The following is a 22,327-nucleotide window of genomic DNA, read 5'->3' as shown; positions in this document are numbered from 1 at the left end:
CCCTGGAGAGGCTAATTATTTTTTGTAAAGTGCAGTGAGTAGTGGGTTCTGGGAAAAGTTGCTTCCACTGTAAACATGTTGGTTAGAAGTCATTAAATGACATTCACACATCCGTAACAAAGTACATAACCAGGGTTCTGGCACCTTTGAAATACCCAGAGGACATTAAGTATGAGTCTTAAAACTAAGAGTATTGGAAACAAGATATTTTTACTTCTCGTTTGGGAGTAATATAATTGCATTTGGTGGCTCCAGCAGATGCCAGGCCAGCTGCTAGGAGAGTCCTGCCTTTTTCCCCCCTCTCAGCTTTGGTCCCTTACAGATAAAACCCTTGGGCAGAGCTCTCATAAAAAACAAACTTTACAAAATTATCCCTTGGTTGAAAGATCCAGTTTTGGACACAAAATATCTGAGATTACATAGACCACAGATATTTTTATTACTTGGACTCAGGAGAATAAAAAACAAAACATGTCTCTATACAGTTTGTTTTGTTTAATTTGTCCCAGTAAGGACTGTAGGCCCCTGGAGACTGACCCTTCTCTCCCTGACAGTGGGCCCATGTCTTGGAGATAGATGGAGAATGGACTGGGCCAGGAGAGCCAATTGAAGACAGTTGAAGGAAAGGGACTCCTGTCCTTTTTCTGAGGGCTGCTTCAGGGGAAATTGTGGGGTGAGGGGAGCCAGTTTCTCTGGGCTGGGTAGTTCTGTGGGATGTTTGCAGTGGGTGGCTACTTCTGGAGAGGGAATGGACGTGATCGCAAGCTTGGGCTGAGAGATGGAGGGGAGCTCAGTCCCTTTGAGAAGCCCACACCTTCTCCCAGACATACACAGGCTCCCACCTGCCAGGGGCAGGACATGGCTCCTCACTGTGACTTGGACCAGTGGGACAGCGAGCCCTGCTCCACAGGCCGCCTGTGCTGTGCAGCGCCTGCCTTCACACCTGGGCTCCACGTGGGCCCTGTGGGCACATAGGGCTTGACTGCAGAAGGCTTGTCTGTTTTGTAGGTTCCTGTGATATTGACGTCTAGAGCTGCCCTGCCCCACGCAGTTGCCGAATGTGCCTACCGAGCACTTGAAATACGGCTGCTCCCAACTGAGACAGGGTCATACCTGGAAAGTACACACTGGGTTTGAAAATGTAGTGCAAAATGGCTCATGACTCCTTTTTTAATGAGTGAAATCATATTTTGGATACATTGGTTTAAAATAGAAAATATGTTAATAAATAAAATATATTCTGGATGTTAATTTCTCCTGCTTTTTACCTTTTTTTATAAAGTAGTTTCTAGCAATGTTAAAATCACTCCTGTGGTTGGCACCTGTGTGTCAAGTTATGCATCTACAGGACAGTGCTGCTCTGGTGCTCCTGGCCTGCCAGGGGCTGCCTCCCGAACTGGGAGCGCTCAGCCAGACACCTCTGTACAGCCTCCGCACATAGAGCACCAGCCTTAATGGCAATTGTATTTATCCCAAGACCCCCCAGTGGGCAGCAAGAATTGCCTCAGAAATGGGCTCTGTTTGCAGCCTTTAGAAGAGACCGTTGTATTCTTTCATTCAACCCTCATCTGTCGACTGTCATCTCCACTTACGAGATCTGAGTGGGCCTGTAGGTGATGTAGGAACTGAGACTCAGAGCCTCCCTGGACACTGGAAACTGAGGGAGGGAGAACCACCATGCCCATAAATGCTAGCAACACAAAGCATTTTGCTGGCAGTCTAGGAGTGGTGTCACCACTGTGGATAAAGTTCCAGAAGCTGGAGTTTACTGTGGAGTGAGACACCAGGGAAGACTCCCTGGAGGAGATGGGCTACGAACAGGGCCAGGCAGTTTATGTGGCCAGAATCAGTGTGTGGGGCCAAGGTGGGAAAGGGCAAAATGATGCATTTTCACCTGCTGGTCCTGGGGCAGCCTCCACGGGTGACCCCTGAGCCTCTCCTGCCCACAGCTGCTCACCCCAGCTGAGCTTTGTAGTCCTCCAACAGCGCCCATCAGCCTGGGGCAGACAAGCCCAGCCCTACCTGGTGAGCGATCGGCATGCCTTTGGATGGCTGGGATGCGTGATGATGCAGCGTGTGATGAGGCATGGATGCCAAGTGCAGGGCTGTGCTGCCCCTGGGTCCTGCCCTCTCTGCCCTTTGTGCCGGGGCTTGTCAGTGCCTTGGGGAGGGGCCCATCTGCTTCCCTGGTGCTAAGCAGATAAAAGGGGCCTGGCGGACTCGAGGACTCTAGTTTGTTCCCCTGCCATACACAGACATCAGAGCTTGGCGGCAGTTTTTCTAGTTGAGCATCCAAAGGACAAACTAACCATTTAAAATCTGCAAGCTGGACAGTCTTTGCTTTGGAGCCTGCAGTGAATTCCTTCATCTTGACAGTCGAGTCATTCTTCTCATCATCAATTCGGGATCTGGGATCCAGAGAGAGAGAGATACTGAGGGAGTGGGGGGCTAGATGAGGCCTGCAGGCCCAGGGCCCACCTTTGCAGGTAGGGCGGGTGGTGTGCTCTCCATCCCGGAGCCCACCTTGCGGGATGCCCACATTTTCTTCTTTTTTATTGCGATAAAATACAAATAACGTGTAATTTGCCACTAGTGGCATTTAATATGTTCACAGCGTTGTGTTACCTTCACCACTATCTAGTTCCAGGCATTTCATCCCCCCAAAGGAAACCACATCCCCCTCAGCAGTCACTCCCCACCCCTCTGTCTCTTTTCTCATCTCCTTTGTCTCCATGGATTCACCTATTCTGGACATTTCATAGGAATGGAATCACACAACATGTGATCTTTTGTGTCTGGCCTCTTTCACTCAGCATAATGTTTTCAAGGCTCATCCGTGTAGCATGTACATATGATCATTTCTTTTTATGGATGAATAATATTCTATTATATGACTCCGCCATATTCTGTTTATCCATCCATCTGCTGATGGACACTTGGGCCTCTTGCATATTTTGGCTGTTGTGAAGAGAGCTGCTATGAACATTCATGTACACATTTTTGTTTGAGTCCCTGTTTCCATGTCTCTGGGGCACGCTCTCCTCCTGTTTGACCATTCTGTGGATTTCCTGGGCCAGACTTAAGTTTGAGAGGCAACAGGTGGGAAAATCATGCATGCACTGAGGGTCAGGGGCCCTTGAGTCAGCCGGAAACATGCCCAGTGGACTCGTCTTACTCTGAATTTTGATAGTTTTTACTTTGCTCCACAATATTTAGCATCTAAATATTCTGTGTGGTTCTTTGGCATGTGCATATCTATCTTCCCAAACAGTTCCTAAGCTTTGGGAAGGCAGGGTCCAGCCCATGGTCTGCCCACCTGATGATGAGGTGGACCAAGACCTGGATTAGGGAAATGGGCTGGGCAGACTGAGAAACATGTATGTGGGAATAGACAGGTGACTCAGACATGCCCAGTCCTGCTGGGAGCCAGATAGTAGCGTGGTGACATTCCCTGGTGGTTGAGGTCAGCTTCAGGGCCTAGCCAACTTGAGCAGGACAGGGGTAGGGGCCTGGGTCAAGGCATTTTGTTTCCTTTGCTCAGAAAGGCTGCTCTTCATTGAGGTGGGTGGTCCACCAAGGGAGCTCTGTGTGGGAGGTGTCACTGTTTTCTTGGGGGAGGAGGAGGGAGTGCTCAAAAGTAGTTCATAAATCAGCATGACTTCCTAGGGCCTCTGTTTGCTTGTGCAATAGCTCAGTAGACCTGTGATCACCTGCTGGGTCTGGCTACAGAGTTGCCCGGACAGTTGACACTGCTGTAGCTCTTACCTTGAACTATTACAATGACTTGTCTCTCCCCTTCTTGACCGTGAGCTCTTTTAGGGTAGGCTTCATAGTGGTTTTGTTCACTGACTAGTACACAGTAGGTGCTCAAAAAATATTTGGAGCCTGGCCGGGCGTGGCTCAGCGGTTGAGCATCGGCCTAGGATCCAGGAGATCATGGTTTGATTCCCGGTCAGGGCACATGTCGGGTTGCTGCCTCGATCCCCAATTGGGGACGTGCAGGAGGCAGCCAATCAATGATTCTCTCATCATTGATGTTTCTCTCTCTCTCCCTCTTCCTTCCTCTCTCTGAAATCAATAAAGATATAAAAAAAATATTTGGAGAGTAAATCTTGAATGCAGTAAGTGGTCCAAGAAGCTTTTCTCTTTGAAGGGCAGTTGCAGTTGGGGGATTCTGCCAGGTTGGGGTGAGAGTTGGCTGAGGGATGTTCACGAAGGTCTTACTTGGGTGTCTGGGTTGTTGGACCACTGTGATAAATCTAGAGGTGGCTGGGACGCACTCTGTCACCATCCTACTGGGAGAGGGGGTTACTTAGCTCTCAGTATGATCCTGGGCAAAGGCATGGATCTGAGGGGTTCCAGTTGGCATAGACCATTCCTCCAGATTCCAAGCCTCCTAAAATTCAGGTAGGTGGGCTGATGCTCATAAGGGCTCAGTTTATCTACTTCCTCTAGCCACCATCTGCTCTAAATGGGCACCAGTAGATAAATGGAAGGGTTGACTCCAGCTAACTCTGAACAGTCATTGTAATGTTGCCATTCATTGTGGGCACAGGGTGTGTGTGTGTGGGGGGGTGTAGGGTGAGGATAGATGAAGGTAAGTCCAGCAGTGCTGGCAACTTCTGATGGACCATTTAGTACCTGCTACCTTATCAAGGGGCTCCGGACAGGTGGCTCACACCATGTAGACCTTATAATGATAATAATGGTAGGTAGCTATGGTGGTGGGTGTTGCTATATGTATTAAGTGTATTAAAAATCAGTGCTCTTTATAACTGCCCCTTGTGGTAGTATTATCTCAGGCCTATACAGGTTAAGTCATATGCTCAAGATCTGACAGCTAAAAAGTGGCAGAGCCAGCAGCCAAAGCCAGGTTTGTTTGCTTCTGGGGCACATGCTTGTCACCGTGATGGCAGGTCACCTTCCTGCAGTGATTCAAAGTTAGCTAAGTCACTGCACGGGTTTATCCAGGAACTGCTGCGTTTTGGTGCATTTAAGCTTTTGCTTCAACAATCTTCAGTAATAAACGTATACAAACACAACACATTCAGAACCCATGCCCACAGACACACACTTATATATCTACATTTATTTCTATAATGCCTGCTCTTCCCCAATCCCTCCCATCCATCTACCCGCCCATCTATCCATCTGCCTAACAGACATTTATCAGAACACTGTTAGGTCCTGAGGATATATCAGTGATGGCATATTCCTTGCCCTTAAGGAGCTCATGATCCAGGGGGGGTTGCTATCCAAGTAAACAAGCAATCAGGATGCACAGTGATAAATCCTTCGCACTGGAGGGCAGAGCTGGGTGCCATGGGAGCACACAGGATGGATAGGCAGCCCATGATGAGTAGTGAGCAGGGCGAGCACAGGAGCTCGTGTCTCTCTCGTGGGACCCGAGGGAAAGCGTTTTCTAAGGAGAGGAAATAGAATATGAAAAGGCTCAGGGACGTGAGAGAGCAGTGTGCTGGTTGATCAGCTTCAGCTGCAATCAGTGGTAGAAATCATTTGAGGAGACAAGTCATGTTTGCCATAGGCTCTGTGTCTGCACTGAGGAGGCTTGGATTCCACATTACCAGTCACTCATGGGCGTGGCTGGTTTCCACGATTCTGTGAGATTCTTATCTCCACCGGGGCTTGTGGCCTTCACACTGTGTGGCATGGCTGCTGTGTTCTACTTTAAGCTGCTCTGCTTACCTGGTTTTGGTGATAGTTTCTTCTTTTTCTTCAAAGCCAAGGTTAGTGTCTCAGGTTACAGGTGTCAGCTTCCTTGTGTCCAAGCCCAGCGGAGGCTAACTGCAGAGGAAGGCTGTGGGCCTCTGGGTGGAGGGCTGCTCCATGCCAAGGAGCCCCCCCCAGACCCCCTGGCTGCAGAGAAAGCTCAGACCGGGGCCTGTTCTCCACATTTTTCTGATAGTCAAGGACAGCAGCTCCGTGTCATGTCATCACCAAGATCAAGGGAAATGCGCGCTGGTGCAACCTTAATTTAACTTACAGTCCCTGCCAATTCCACGCTAGCAGGTCTGCCTGGAGCTGGGAGTAATGGGCCGTATCATGCCTCTGAGCTGGAGCAATGACTTATGTTGATGTCACCCACTAGCTTTTTATGGAAATTATTAATAAATCAGTAATTCTATCTGCAGTGATGTTGTTGTGTTTATAAATATTTAATTTACCTTCAGGTGCCCACATTTCCTCCATCTTTGCCTTAAACTCTGCTGACATGGCTCTTCTTTCTGGAGCTCAGCTTAATAGATTAAGTTATCAGTAGTGGGGAAAGGTTAACTTTCTCTCTCTCTCTCTTTCTCTCTCTCTCTCTTTGTCCCGGGAATATGGCTTTGCCATTTCTTTGTAATCTCTGTGTGATTTGGCTCCGGGGGTTGGGAATCAATCCAGGAGAATGCAACATCTCTTGTGACAATGATGAAAGATCAGTCCAGCTTCGAAAGAAGACAGACCGAACTTTCCAGTGATGACCTTGCATGAGTGGAGACCTATTATGGGCACATGTTTTTCCCTTTTCCAAATTAATGACATTTGGAATCTGAAGTGGTGTCTAATGTTTTCCGCCCATAGAGAAATACCTTTGTCCTTGTCACTAACTCACCTTTTGAAACCCAGTGCTTTGATTACTATTGTGTGGCAGGTTGAATGGAAAGGGCTTAAAAAAAAAATCAAAATAGAAACGCAGTCCAAGCTGAGTGTTTTCCTGGCAGAGATGGGGTTCCAGCCTCGCAAAGGAAGACAGCTGCCGGGAAACAACAAAGACTTTCTCACCTCTCAGGATCCAACGTGAGCTAATTGTCGTTATCTCTTTGTTCTGTTTCAGGAAATTGCCGCTTATTTAATAACGTTTGAGAAGCACGAAGAATGGCTGACCACATCCCCTAAGACAAGGTAATGTCCCAGATCTTGCGGTTTTTCAAATATGTACAGTAAATGGATTGATTTTCATTGATTACCTGGTGGGGCTAGTCAGTTCATGGGCCAGTTGAAAATGCCACGTTGTGCTTGAGCGCTCGTGGCACTGAGGTCTCATTGATTGACCCAGGACCGTGGCAGTGAGTGCAATGTGGTGAGTTCAAAGCAGTGCAGCTATCAGCATGCAGGTGGGGACTCTGAATCTGATGGCCGGCGCTTGGTCCCTCGGCCTGCCGGGTGCTCTGCAGGCCTTGGCGGGCAGGAACCTCACGGGGAGTTTATTTTGGGAACGTGCCCGCCTGCCACCAGTGTTGTCTAGAAACTTACTTTTTAAAAGGGAAGCTACCTAAACTGTCCACCTCCACCTCAGTGCCTTTTACAAACTGAAAGTCAAGCTATTCTTGGTGGTGGTAAGAAGATCTCCCAAATCAGAAGCAGTGGCCAAGTTTGCAGTTTATTGTGCAGTAAATGTCCTTGAACCTGCCAATGGCCACAAACACTGAACTTCTCTTGCCACTTGGGAGTAGAGGGAACTGGAAAAGATGCAGCTGATGTGCCTGTGAAAGTGGTATTATTTTGAGAAGAGTGGTGATGTTGGGATTAGGGTTTATTTTAAAGGTAGCCTCTTTGTTCCTCTCCAGCTCTCAGCTTTCATATTTGGTATGTTATGTTTCCAAGCTTCAGGAATGCATGGCCCCTCTCTCCCAATCGCCATCACTTTTCTATCAGCGGTGACGGGGCCAGGTGTTTATTCATGTGGAGAGTGGGGCTTATAGGAGCTCGGGGCTGTGGGTTGAATTTAAGAGGCGGCATGCTCAGTCTGTCTCACTTTGAGCAGAAACACCAGATTTTCCGCGTTTGTTACCTGGGACTAGGGAAGGGGTGGGGTGTGTCCTCTGCCCCCGAGGCCATCAGCTTGACCTGCTCATTTTTTCTGAGCCATGGAGGAAAGAGGGTCTTGTCCTCTGGAATGGCAACTCATCCTAGAAGGTACTTTAAACTATTACTTCATTAGGCTTGGGTTTTTAGTAGGTAGCATCCTTCAGATGGGGGGCAACAATATCCATGGAGGAGGTCAGGGGGTATTGAGGAAAGAGATTAGTTCCTGAGATTCGCATCTCCCAGGAGGGGTAGATATTGGCTCTGAGTCCCTGAGTCTTGTAGCTTTCCGTGAATTCCATGGCAGGGTGTCCTCATCTCCTCAAGTCTTCTGGGGCCATGGTTTCCTTTGCTATAAAATCAAGTGGTCTGTCACAGTCAGCTTTTGTTGTGATAATGCTATGTAAGAAGCAACCTCCAAATGTAGTGACTTTTAACAACAGATTTTATGTCCCGCTCCCAGGTCTGTGGGTGGTTGGCTGTGGCTTTGGGTTGTGTTCAGGAGCGCTCGACGTGTCCTTTTGCTCACTGTCCGGTTCTGCTGGAGGATGGCAGAGGCCTAAAAGCTGCGTGCAATCCATGCTTGAAAACCCCTGCTGCATGTGGCATCTATGTCCATGGGCCAGAGCAGTTCCCTTGGCCAAGCCCAATAATAATGGGTCTGGGAAGGACTTTCTTATTAGAGTGTGTGTGTGGGGGGGGGAGGGGGGGAGTGAACAGCGACACCAGTTACTCTTTGATGAGCATAGCCGTATCCTGAACTGTGCAGAGCTTGGCACATTCATCTCTCTTCCCCTCTGGGGGCATTTTCTTCCAGGGCGGTTATTCTCAAACTTGAGCAGGCATCAGAATCAGCTGGAGAGCTTGTTAAAATGCACGTGCTGGGCCCCACCCCAGGGTTTGATTCAGTAGGTTTGGTTGGGGCCTGAGCACTAGACATTTCTAACAGGCCTGCCTGGGACCTCACTTTGAGAACTGCTGTCCTAGTTTCTTTGGGGAGGAGGACATCTGTCTGATTTCTGCCTCTGCACCGTTTCCTGACTCCCAGGAGCAGCTCTCATCTCGAGCAGCCTCCAGCCCCCCTGTGCACCCTTCACTCCTCAACGAAACCCTCCTTGAATCTAAGTGGCAGGGAAGAGCTTCAGAGAGTGAGCTCTCTGGACAGCATCCAGGCCAGACAGCTGATTTCAGATGTGCACACATGAGCCCTGCTGTAGCCTCCATTTGATGACAGAACAGTCGAACATTTCAGGATGGTGGGGGTGGGGGTGCGGACTCTGCCTCGTGTTTCAGCCTTTGGAATTTGGAATCCATTTGAGAAGTGAATGTCACTCATGGTCATGCTGACTCAGTTGACTTTTTGGAGTATAGTTAGAGCCAAGAGACTTCCCATCCTGAGGCACAAGGGGCACACATGGCAGATGAGAAGGAATGTGGGTGTCAGATATTGACAAACCCGGGTTTGAGCCCTGGCTGTCACTCAGCAGCTTTGTGTCATTAAGAAGTCACTTTAGCCTCTTTATTGATTTTTTAGAGAGAGAGAGAGAGAGAGAGAGAGAGAGAGAGACATTGATTTGTTGTTCCACTTATTTGCACTCACTGGTTGAGTCTTGTATGTGCTCGACTGGGGATCGAACCCACAGCCTTGGTGTATCAGGGATGACACTTAACCCAGCCAGGGCCACTTTAGTCCCTTTAAAAGCCCCACCTTTTCTTCTTCACATATGGAATGGAGCTGATGTTGACCCTGTCCTCATTGGACCATTATGAGGATTGAACGATGTAATATCTGTGACCTTGTTTTGCATGCTGTGAGGGTCTGTGCCGATGCACGAGGACGATGCGGTGCCTCTTGCCAGCGAGGGGCAGCCCCAGGGCCAGCTGGAGGCTTTGGCCTCAGGAAGCGTCTGCCAGGGTTTCTGCAGGCTTGGGAAGGAGGGTTTCTCTCCTGAAGACAGAGGTGAAGACAGAACCTTTCCTGTTAGTATTGTGATACCCACTCCATGTTTACACTTGAAAGCTGCTTGTCCCAGGGGGAGGAAAAGTTGCTGCTGTTGTTCAAGGACCTTCCTAAATTAGTTGTTGAGTTGAGTTTGCCCCCCCCCCCACATCTCTACTATTGAAATTAATTGGTGCAGTTAACTGCTGAGTTCATACAAACCGGCCTCCTGGTATTAAGGAATTAATGGCACCAATACTCTGCTGAATGAGAAGGCGATGCAACTTCTGTTTGCTGCCGCCACTGCTAATTTCATTTTAGAAAATTAATAAAAATGAATTGCACCACTGACATTTATAGAGTTTCCTAATAAAATGATACATTGTTTGTGTGGAGGAATCCCTATTAAATTAATTGTTGTAATCAGTACACATATAGATGTTGGTATAGGAGCCGCACAGGGACCCACTCCCTGTCTCTGTAGCTTGCTGATGGCTGGGGGTTACAAATATAGCCCTTGCTCAGATTCTGCCCTAATTACAGAGAAAGTCCCAGGAGCCCCGCTCACCTGTTTAATAATGAAGTGAGCTACGCGGAGGCTCCCAGGGTTGGGGGCTGCGGGGCAGCAGTGGCACCGACACAGGGCCGAATGCTGAATGTTCAAACAGCTCATATTGTAGCATCAGCAACTGGGACCTTCTGGAAATGGCAGTTTGAAAAATCACCCTTCAGGATGTCTTTATTTGGCACTTGCTGTGTGCTCAGCACTATAATAATACCACTTGGAGACCCTAGGGAACTCCCCACTCCCCACCCCATGGGGTGAATTTCGAATCTTGGAATCAAGAGCTTCCTCCCTCTGTCTAGAATGTTCTTTCAGCTCCTTCTTCCAGCCTGGTTTGGGGGTAACTTTCTCTGTGAGGTCTTCCCTGAACATACAATTTAGAATTGCACCCCTCCCCCAACAAGACCCCATTTCACCTCTTGTTTCATGTTTCTCTGGAGCGTTTATCACCATCTGACACCAGATATTTCAGCAGTTTATCTCTTTAATTCGTTTATTCTTATCTGACCTTCTTTTCCCCAGAGTGAAAGTGCCATGAGGAGGCGGATTTTTGGTCTGGTTTGTGTGTGGTGTGTCCCCCACTCCTCCTGTGGTGCTGGACATATGGTAGGCGCTCAGTGCCTGTGCTGCCCCACTCTGTACGTGTGAAGTGAGTGAGGGAGGTAGAAAGCGCGGCTCTGAGTGTTGGGAAGGAAGAGACCTGCTTCACTCTGTTTATTTTTGTCCTGCAGTCTCTCCACAGGACAGCTAATGGACCTAGTACTATGCTCTGGAGCACTCTGAGGGCCCAGCACTGTGCTCAGTAGCTATTTTTTATTAGATTCTAAGAGAAATTCCTTTAAAAATTTTTTTTTATTAAATTTATTGGGGTTACATTGATTAATAAAATTATATAGGTTTCAGGTGTACAATTCTATAATAAGTTATCTGTATATTGCATTGTGTTCACCACCCCAAGTCAAGTCTCCTTCCATCACCATTTATCCCCCCTTTACCCTCTCCTACCTCCCCCCACCCTCTCTTCCATCTGCTAATCACCATATTATTGTCTGCGTCTTTGAGGTTTTTTCCCTTGGCTTAATCCTTTCACCTCTTTTACCCAGCCCCCAACCTCCCCTCCACCCTCCGACAGCTGTCAGTCTGTTCTCTGTGTCTATGAGTCTGTTTCTATTTTGTTTGTTAGTTTATTTTGTTCATTAGATTCCACGTGTAGTGAGATCATATGGTAATTGTCTTGCTCTGACTGGCTTATTTCACTTAGCATAATACTCTCCAGGTCCATGCATGCTGTCGCAAAAGGTAAGAATTCCTTCTCTCTTTTTTTTTTCTGGCTGAGTAGTATTTTATTGTGTAAATGTGCCACAGGAATTTGAAGCCAGGATAAAGCCCACAGTCTTGGCTTTTATGCTACACTCCACTGTACATAGAGGGTGTGGGGATCAAAGGTGGCCCACTGGCCCTCTCCGCCTCCCAGCTCCATGACTTCTGAACCCTCCGGGAGACCAGGCACCAGGCAGAGTCTCTCTTTGTTGGTGAACATAGCTCAGGTGCATCGGCCAAGGTGTGTTCCTGTGTTGGGTTCTGAACTGGACACAGGCAGGGAGAAACGCGCTGTCTCCCGTATGGCAGGGACCAGGGCTGAGCAGAGTCGGGTAAGGGGGCTGCAACTTTCAGCAACCCCAGTGACTTGTTTCTCCTCGCCTGGGAAACGTGCAGCCTTCCCCGGAAGCCAGGGCTCGCAGGCTCACGGTGGAACCGAAGGCACTTCCTCCTAGGAACCCCTTCTAACCGGGTGGAAGGGGGCCAGAAAATCCTATTAATTATCTAATTACTTAATTAGATTTATGTAGATAGCACCTTAACACTGGAGTGCTAAAGGTACAGTAATAGAATTTTCCTATAATGAACACTAAATACTTTTTGGTCAATAAGCAGTAAAACAGCCAAGTAGACGGGTGGGGTCTGGAAGGAAAGATGAAGAGTGAGACCTGAGCTTCAAGAAGACCCAAGTGACACTGTGAGAGACCCCCCCTTCCCCCTGCCGGCTCTTTGGAGCCCATCCCTCTGTTCTGGACCCTTTCCCACCTCCGTGGTGGGCAGGCAGGGCAGTGGATGCCAAGTCTTGGGTCCTCCGCTCTTTCTTACCCTGTTCCCCTCCCAGGGCTCTGAGAACAACGGGGTGTGACGATCCCTTTCTCCGTGGACCATTCCCAAGTCTGAGTCTCCTGGCCACCTGCATGTCATGTCATCTCGAGCCTGTCATCTTTCCTTTCTCTGAGGAGGAAGTAGGGGAGCCCTCAGCCCCACTTAGAGGCTCCTCTGACCTCCCTGGTTCTCCAAAGAGCCACCTCCTTTTATAGACACCCAAGTGCACACCTTGTACTGCTTCTTGGCCTGTCTTCCTTTTGTGCCCTGAATGGAATTAGTCACGGGCTCTGCCAGTGTTCCAGATTAATTGACATCCTTACTTCCTGTGTCCTCCAGGCTCAGCCCTTACTGCTCACTGCAGGCCGGGTCACTGGAACAGCTCCCCCTGTGCTTCCCTTTCCAGGCTGGGCCCCCACCCTACCATCATCCTATTGGAAACCTCAGGCATCCAGGGAGAGCAGGTCCACACTCCAGTGTTGCATTCAAGGTCGTTATTCTGCCTGGGCCTACCTTTCTCAGTGACTCCCTTCAAAGTATCTGCTCCGGTTAGTGGGCTTCTCACTGCCCTCCAAACACACCTGTGTTCCCTGCTTTTGCCTTCACTCAGCCATTGGCCTCCATCCAGCCCAATCTGCTCGTCCCTCAGATCCTTCTCTTCCTGGGTGCCCTCCCCAAACATGCCACCTCATAGGAAGCCCTCCATATTCACTTTGTTGTCAATTATTTGACAATCATGGCACGAAGTCTCACTGTCCCAGTGAGATGGAGAGCTCCCCTGCCCTTGGGTCCCACTGTCTCTTTTGTCTCTGAACGTCTGTGTACAGAAGGGCAGGAGCTTTGATGGGGGTGTGTGGTGGTGAGTGGACTCCTGACCAAGCAGCAGGTGGCACCAGCACAGACCAGCAGAGACGACTGGGCAGTGGTGTCCGTGTATGAGCAGAAGGCTCACCTAGAGGTCAACCTGACCAGACTCCAGGCTGGTTCCTGAGCACTGCTGGTGTTTTTGCTAGGTCCTCTGTAAGTGACACACGGGGTGACCTATTGGCCACGTCTGAGGCATCTTCTCCTGGGGAGACTTCTTGAGTGACCAGAATAGAATTGCAAAATATTGTCGAGATCCCATTTGGATGATGAAAAACTTTCCAGTACTAACAAGGAATGAGATGCTGACATGTGCCCCAGTGGGGATGAACGTTGAGGACGTTGTGCTACGTGAAATGAGCCAGTACCAAGAGGACAACACCGTTTGATTCCGCTGATAGGAGGTCCTGGGAAATGTTGACTTCATGGAGACTGAAAGCAGAATGGCGGTTGCCCGGGGCTGGAGGAAGGGGGGACCTGGGGATTAGTGGTGAATGAGGACAGTTTCAGTTTGGGAAGATGAACAGTGTGGGGATGGGGTGGTGTCTGCACTGTAATGTGAATGTACATAATGCCACTGAACTGAATTCTTAGGAATTGTTGAAATGGAAACTTTCATGTTCTATGTATTTTACAACAGTTAGAAAAAAGATTCCCAGAGCTGCTTCTGTAGCTCTTTCTGTGTCCAGTCGGGCAGAGTTGGGGGTTGAGGGTTGGTCCAGTGTGTGTGCGTGCGCATGCGCGCCTTATACCTAGATCATTTCAGGGACTCTGTTCTTCGGAACTGCAAAAGAAAAAAAATAAACTAGGTCAGCAATCAGTTCAGTGTGGTGACCTTTGCATTATGCTGAACTGGGGACCTGCTATCAAATTAACATAACGATGTGTCATGTTACATCCACTTCAGCATTTGCCTAATGTATTGCAAATCCTTGACGAAGTCCCAACTAGCAGCATTAACCAAAGAGCAAATGTAGTGTGAGGGGAGTTCTCGGTGGGTCTGCTGACTCAGGACTCAGGAGGAGCCCCAGTCTGCCGGGGAACCCCACCCCCACCCCAAGGCATCTGCCTCAGGGGTCCTGTCATTTCCGGATGAGGCAGGGAATTAGCTGTGACCTGGATCCTGATAAAGTGTCTGGTGTCTCGACGGTGGTGGGGAAATCCCTAGCCTCCTTACAGAAGTGGGTCTGTCCCAGATTCTAGGTCATTATCCAGAATCACAGACTGCGGAGGAGGCACAGCAGCAGGAGCTGGCAGAGGCCGCCTCCCCATGCGCATGGGAGGGGGCCAGGGTGGGTGTGCTGGCTGCCTGGTTCTGGGCTGTGCAGCCGGTACCTGGGTGGTCAGGGGAACTTTGTCACACACGTGGGTTCGTGTGTCCTCAGCTGTACTCAGCCGCTGGTTGAAATGGCACTTCCAGCTGTACCAGTTTTCATCACATCCTGGGCCTCCTTGTGGGAGGAAGCCGAGAGAGGGGAGTGGATGTTTGTGTCTTTTATATCTCCCTGGGTTAGACAGCTGCCAGCTCCTGCTTCTACTTTCTTTTATTATTTTGATTTGTATTACAAATATACATGACATAGTTTAATAAGTGAAATGGTCTTAAAGGCTTGTAAGGAAAAAACAGCAGTCCTCTGCCCTACAGCTGAATCCTATTTCCCAGGAGTGGCCACTTTCAATTCTTTTAGTTCTGATATTTTACCTCCAAATTTCTCAGTATCTTTATTCTGCTCTTCCTTGATTTGTCCATTTTAGATGTGATTTTGTAACTTCCGCATATGCTCAGTGAGGACTTAGCCCTCCCAACTCTGCCCTCCGGTCTATTTCCCTTACGAGGGAAGGCCTTGTTGAGGACGCAGCGAGCGTGAGGCTGGGCAGTTCTGACACTCGGCATCTCCAGATGCTGACGTCTGGGATGCCAGTATCCCAGAGGAGGGTCCATCTGCATGCTGCCTGCTGGTTTGGCCTGGCTTGGCTGCCCGTGGTCAGGGAGCCAGGCAGGGGAGGGGCTTGGAATGTCACCAGAATTACTTCATTATCCTGGTTTACGCTGGTCTTCCCTGCCTCTCCTCTGTGATGTCCAGGTCCGGAGTCTTTCACCTCTCTTTCTCCAGAGGGTAAACATGTCTCCAGGGAGGCCAGGGCCAGGTGGTTGCCTGGCTGCTTCTGTCCATGTAGAGCCCTGGGAGGGTTTGATGTTCGCCACACAAATCTGCAGCCTCTCCCTGCCTCCCACCCACCCCTCACTTCTGCCTTCTCTGGCACCTGAGTCTTGCCCCGGTTCTGCAGGTGGATTGGCTTGTTCCTGGTGTCCCCTCTGTGGCTGGTGGGTTTCAACGCTGCATCTGCTTTCCATCTCTCTAGCATGTGTTGACATCTTTGACCCATGCTCATCCCTGTTCCCCCTCATTCTGTCCTTGTGGGTTTATACCTGTTTCCATCCCTTTACTGTCCCTGGATTGGAGGCACGATGCTCAGTCCTCCACGTCACTTGCCCTGTCTTCTTCCCTGGCCTCTCCCTTCTCAGGCCTCTCCCTTCTCTCGCTCACTCTGTCTGACGCACTATTTCGTTCTCTTTTTTGCTTTCTTCCTGTCTTTTTCAGAGAGAAATGCCTCCTAGTGTAGTTTTGAGGTTTCTAAATGCATCACTGCTCATGGCCGGGCCCAGGGAACCCTGTTGCTGAGACATGCACACTCCTTGCATGCGAGGGTGCAGCCCCAGAGGCCTGCAGCCCAGCTGATCTCCCCCAGCACTCACCTCCCCACCTGCTTCAACGCACCGCCCTTGGTTCAGAGCCTTTCCTGATGTCGGCATAGGGGCGTGGCATAGCCTCTCCCTAGGCAGAGTTTTGGAGATGCTGGGCCATCAGGGTGCCATGCGTGTCACCTGACAATGGCACTTCAACACTCTTTATGTTAATGGTACAAAGGTCCCATGTGGCAGGGTGCTTCTGGTCAGGGCCCCCGAAATGCCAGGTGGGTGCTGGCGCCCCCTGATTGGAGACTGCTCACCCAGGGTGCTGTCCTCTGGTACCTCTAAGCAGGATAGCCTGGCCATGGTGACCGTTACAGAGGATGAGATGGCTCACTGGCCCTGTGCTCAGGCAAATCAATGGGCATTTACATAGCCTGCCAGTCAGTGTCCAATGACTGTGGTTTTGGTTCATTTCTGTTGCCAGTGAGTTTATTCTTAGCATCCTCGCTTCCCTCTCCTGGTTTTGGAGAATTGGGATTGTCCGTTATTTCTGTAATGGACCGGACTGGCATCTGTAGCATTTCCTCTGGATCAATTCTGATCCAATAAATTGTTGTTGGCTGCAGAGGAAGGGAGCTGCCTGAATGCCCAGCAATACCAAAGGAGAGGAGGCATGTTCTCAGAGCAGACCCTGTGCGCAATTCATAATTTTCTGTGAGATGAGTCATCCCCATCTCCACCGGATATTCTGGGCTGCCCTCAGTCTGGCTAGGAGGTATTACTATCTGTGCTATTTCAGGTTACCCACAGTTCTTTATTAGGGGGCTTTTAAAAAATTCAAAACACATGCACAAATACACAGTACACATGTGCAAACATATAGACACAATAGACATACACATATGCACAAGCACATGCATATACACACATACATATACAACACACATGCACATACAGAGACACAGACATGCACAGACATGTATACAAACACATTTACAGATATACAGTGCACATGTATACATATGTGTGCACACCACGCGCGTACACCCTTAGGACACACTATACACATACACATGTGCAGATGATGTACACAAATACACACGACACACTCTCTTGCTTTGGTCATGGTTTTCTTTTGTAAGAAAAAAATTTTGAGGAAAGGTTTCCTTTTTTTTATTCGATGATTTAATAGGATGGAATATTGAAACATTTTGGGTAGAGGAAAATTTCTCCTAAAAGAAGAAATCAATTTTTCTGTATTGGCTGCCCTAACCTCACCTGATAGGGAACTTACTGTTGATTGAGCTATTTAGTTAGAGGTGACTGGGGGGCGGAGGGGAACCCAGGTCCAGGCTGTTGCTGCTGCTGATGGGGGCAGGATCCTGGCTGTGCCAAGGGTGGGAGGGGGACTGGCCGACCCCCTTTTGGGCTGGCTGCTTTGTGATCCCCATCACTGCCCTAAAGAAGTCTGTAGGAATTCAGGACCAGGTTTTTCTTTTTTCTTTTTGGCAACTCTTGAGGCCCAGGACCTTTTCATCTGTAGCAGAAATGGATTTGTATGGACAAGAGCAGCTGGTGCCTGGGCTGAGGTGTTGGGAGATCACACCACTGCCAAGTTTCAGGGAGAAGTAATGAAGTTTGGGAAAGAACAAGCCTTATGGACAACAATAGAGGAGTGAAAGCAGGCCGGACGTGTCCATAGTTCCCAGGAGCATAGCCTATACTGTGAAATGTGCCATTTCCACGTATTTTTACAGACACAGACCTGCAGCACCCAGGGGCACCAGCTCCCGGAATCAGCTTGGCCCACCAACTTGGGGACACACTGCCCTCTGACCTGAGGGTTGATGGAACTCTGTTAGGGAAGGCGTGTGATCTTTTCTAGGGATTACTTGTAAGCCCTTTACTCCTAGGCAAATGACACCAAATTGTCACCTCATGGCATTGGGCTGCTTCTGGTTGTCTGTTTATTTAGTGAATACTTTTTAATTGCTCAGAGTGTGCCAGGTGTCCTGCTGGGCTTTGAGGATGTGGTAGAGAAGAAGACAGACCCTTTATAAGTGGTAATTTTGAGCAGTGCCACAGGGACAAGTTCCGTGAGAGGCTGTCCCTCAGGTGGGGATGGGCGGGAGAGGGTTCCGTGATGGTCAGGCTGCCTTCCTGAGGGGCTGAGCTTTGGGCAGAGACCTGAGGATGAGTGTGAGTGTGTGTGAATGTGTGCATGTGTGAGAGCATAGGTGTGTGTGCGTGAATGCATGAATGTGCATGTGAGTGTGGCTGTGTGAGTGCATAAATGTGTGAACATGTGCGTGCATGTGTGAGCATGTGCATGCATGAGTGTGTGTGCACGAGTGTATATGTGTGTGAGTGTGCATGAGTGCATGTGTGAGAGCATAGGTGTGTGTGCATGAATGTGTGAGCATGTGTATGCATGTGCGTGTGCACATGAGTGTATGTGTATGTGAGTGTGTGCATGTCTGAATGTGAGTATGTGTATGAGTGCCTGAGACTGTGTGAGCATGAGTGTGTGACAGTGTGAGTGTGCCTGTGAGAATGTATGTTGAGGGTGGGATGAACGGGTTCATTATGAAGGAAAGCACCTTATTCCTGGCAGTGCTGTGGTGATCTGCTGATTCGAGGCAGGAAGGCGTTGGGGGAGTGTGAGGCTAGACAGAGAGGCCTGCGGCTGGAGGCAGTGAGGCTGGGGAGAGCCATGAGCAGTGGAGCTGGAGAAGCAGGTGGGGCCGAGGGTGGGGAGGGCTGGTGGGGGGACCAGGCTGAGGACTGGGGGCTAATGCCTAGGTGGGACTCCTTGTGGAAGGTTTTGAGCAAGACAGTTAAGTGAGCAGATAGGATGCACAGCCTGGTCCCAGTTGCCCTGGGCTGGACAGACAAGAATGGAAGTCTAGAAACACCGGGAGGACATGCTTACTTGCTGCTGCAGATACCCATTCCAGTGATGGGAAGACTGAGGCACTGTCTGTCTGAAGATATCCACACCCTGGTAGCTACTGTTCCTTCAGAAGACACGGTAGGACCTGACCTACTCAGTTTGGAGAGTGAGAGGATGCTCAGTGAGCCAGGCTGCCCTGGGTGAACTGGGTGCTCAGCCACTGAAAGCTCAAAGCTCTGGTCCCCCCCGAATGTCAGTTGCTCAGCATTTGGCTGGTGTTGCACCCACCCATCTCTCTGTCTCCTTACGCTCACCCTCTCTGACCTCTGCTGCTCAGTCCCTCTTCTCCAGATGATGTCCTGACTGAGGCCCGGGGGAAGGACACGGTCTCAGGGGAGGGGTGAGGGGCCCTGCTGGTTGTGAGAGTGTCACCTCACGGGCCCATCCACATGTAAGAAAAACACTGATGACAACATGGATGGTGATGGACTACAGAGAGAATGATGGGAGAAATTTTTCTCTTGAGATAATCGCCAAGCTTTGAGTTACTTTTTTGGCTGTGGTACAGAAGGTAAGAAAAAAACCTCTCCCTCTACTTTCTGATTAAGTGGTTGGTTTTTCTTGTAGAGAAATTCCACTGTAACCCCCTTTCCCATTGGTGCATGTCTGGAATTACGCATAGTTATGCCATTTCTCTGGTGCTTAATTTCTTTGCCCAGTGCCAGAGGGTATGCAAGGATACGTAAGAGTTGTGCAGTTTATTAATTTTGCATTAAGTAATTAATAGTAAAGTTAATTGATGAATTATTCAATTTTCAGGTAAAATGGGATGATAAATATTCATAACTTATTTTATTAAGGGAATTTCCATTTGCTATGTCATTAAATCTAGATTAACGAAGGCTGATTTTAAATGAAGATTGAAAACAATTGTGCTTTGGAATTAATTTACGAAGTTAAGGTCATTGCTTCTTGAGCTTACCCCCTGCCAGAAAGTTAGGGCTTCATCATCCGGGTAAGTGTCTGAATTCACAGAGGTAAAGTTGCCCTTAGTCTAGGAGAATTCCACAAGTCGGCCGCGTGTTCTCCTGTGACGCCCCCAGTTCCCGGCAGGCACCGAGATGAGCGTGGCGAGGCCGGCCTGCTGGAGGGCAGATCAGGGTGCTTTCCAGCGAGCCTTTGGCTGTGGCTTTGAGCTCTCTGTTATTTATTCCGGAACTATGACAGGATTTAATGTGAGCCCAAACCGAATGTGATAGAGATGTACGTCCTGGTGAAAGAATGACAAACACATGTGCCTCCAAGTCAACTTTAAAATAATTTTGCTTTTTCCCATGGAGTTTTAGGAGGTGCGTGCTGTGATTTCCTATGTATTAATGCTCTCAGCTGAGGGTTAACTACAGAATCAATTTATATTTGTATTTTCTAGCTCTGATTTCTTTCAGATCTGGTGGATATTAACTTGGAAAACTGCTTAGAGCAGCGATCCACAGATTGGTAGTGAGGTTTCCCAGTACCTCATAGGCAGAGCTCCTTCAAATCTGGGGTCTCAGTCCTCATAACAGCCCTGCAAGGCCATGGGATACTGAGGCACAGAAAGGGAGAGGAGGAGCCAGAGGAGGGAGAGAGCGCCATGCGTCAGACGTAGCCCTCTGTTACCCTCTCCAGCCACTTGCCTCAGCTCAAGGTGCAGGAAACTGAGTCTCAGAGGTTATGGTATCTGCCCTAAGTTTACTCAGCTAATTAGCCTCAGAGTTGGGACTAAAGCCCAGATCTTTCTGACTCCATTCGAGTGCTTTTTTCAACTTCAGCATCTTAGTGCTCTAAAATAGTTTTTGAACCACCTCGAGTAGTGGGGCACTTGGGAGTATTTATAGCCCAGTGGAACGGTTTTCTCTGCATCACCGAGTCTTCATTATAATTTTCCAGCGACGCTTTTGCTCTGAAGTTGATCCTATGGTGAGCTTTCCTCTCAGAGGGGAGCATCTGAGGCTGCAGCTCACAAACCTACTCTCCTAAAATTACCCCTAATTGGCTTGGAAAGTGGCTTCCGATAGTCAGATGGCTTAATATCTTGACTTTCTGGCTGTGACTCACGGAGGCACTAGGGTTCTATCTGGTTTGGGATCGTGGTCTTGTTAACTAGGAGAGTAAGATTCTATCACTAACTCGAAGATTGAAGTGATATCTTCGGGAGGTGGTGTGGAAACCACCAGGGACAGCCTGTCTCATCAGGGATGTTGGATGGCAGGTAGGGCAGGAGAGGTAGTGTTGAAATGCAATTGCTTAATGTCTAGCCGTCATCAATAAGCCTTTATTGAGTGCCCGCTGCATGCATGGGTTTGTACCAGGCACTGTGTAGTTACAAAGGCAGCGGAAAACATGGCCCCTAATCCAATCAGAGAGACGAGTCACGCATATCTGATATAACTAGAGAGTAATTCCCAGGCAGTACACACAGGAGAGCCTGGTGTGCGTGTGTGCGTGCACACACGCATGCGTTCTCAGGTACACAGAGCTGTAGGAGGAATGCAAAACAGGGCCAAGATCAATTGGATTCAATTGATTTCATTGGAAGAAACAGCACAGCAACATTTGTAAGGGTGCACATTTCAGTCAGAAAAACATGACCTTCAGTGGAGGTGGGGGGGATGATGCTCCCTTATAAGGGACAGGAGAGACGACACTTGGACTTTTGTCTTCCTGAAACCGCAGGGTGTGCAGATTAATTGGTCGCTTTGGCATAGATCAGAAGGTGCTAGGGATCATGGCATGCGCGATGATGGCATGAAAGCCATGTCGTGGAGGAGCGACGGACTGGACATCTTCATCTGCGTTCAGTCTGCACATGGGCACCTGGCAGAGAGAGGCCCATGAGGGGGCAAAACTGCTTGTGATTCTGGAGAGCTACCCTTGAGAGCACGGACCAGCCCCTTCTCCTGAGCATCTGGCTAGGTGCAGGGAGGTTCGAGGGCCTTCCCATGCTGCCATTCAAACCCGTGCTTTCTAATCTGAAAGCCCTGTTTGTTCCTCTGCTCTCTCATGGCTCATGGGGACATGAGTGCAAGGTCACCCTGATGGGCCCCTGGGATCATGCTTACTTCATCCTGTATTCGAGAGCAATGGTTCTCAACCTGGGACAAACTTGGCACTCCCTGCCCCTAATACCTCCAGGACATTTGACAGTATCTGGAGACATTTTTGGTGGTCACAATGGGAGGGGACAGGCTACTGACCTCTAGTGGGTAGAGGCCATGGACACTGGCAAACACCCTGCAGTGCACAGGACAGCCCCTCATATCCGAGGGTTACCTGGCCCTAAACATCAAGAGTGCTGAAGCTGAAAAACTGCTGCCAGGGATGAGAATTCATGCTGAAGAGCAGGGTGCTCATGGGCCAGAGTCTGCATTTGAGTTC

General features: G+C 49.2%; 1 protein-coding gene across 1 annotated transcript in view; it reads left to right on the top strand.

Moving 5' to 3' along the window:
* LOC308560071 (calmodulin-binding transcription activator 1) overlaps nucleotides 1-22,327 on the top strand; it is a 618,909-nt gene that overhangs the window by 170,575 nt on the left and 426,007 nt on the right. The window contains exon 2 of the mRNA XM_081143617.1: nucleotides 6,839-6,906. The gene's annotated coding sequence lies outside the window, so the exon portion shown is untranslated. The remainder of the gene's footprint in view (nucleotides 1-6,838; nucleotides 6,907-22,327) is intronic.

This window comes from Miniopterus schreibersii (assembly GCF_964146895.1).
Source record: "Miniopterus schreibersii genome assembly, chromosome: 8".
Lineage (NCBI taxonomy): Eukaryota > Metazoa > Chordata > Mammalia > Chiroptera > Miniopteridae > Miniopterus > Miniopterus schreibersii.
This window is presented reverse-complemented; position numbering and strand designations above follow the sequence as displayed.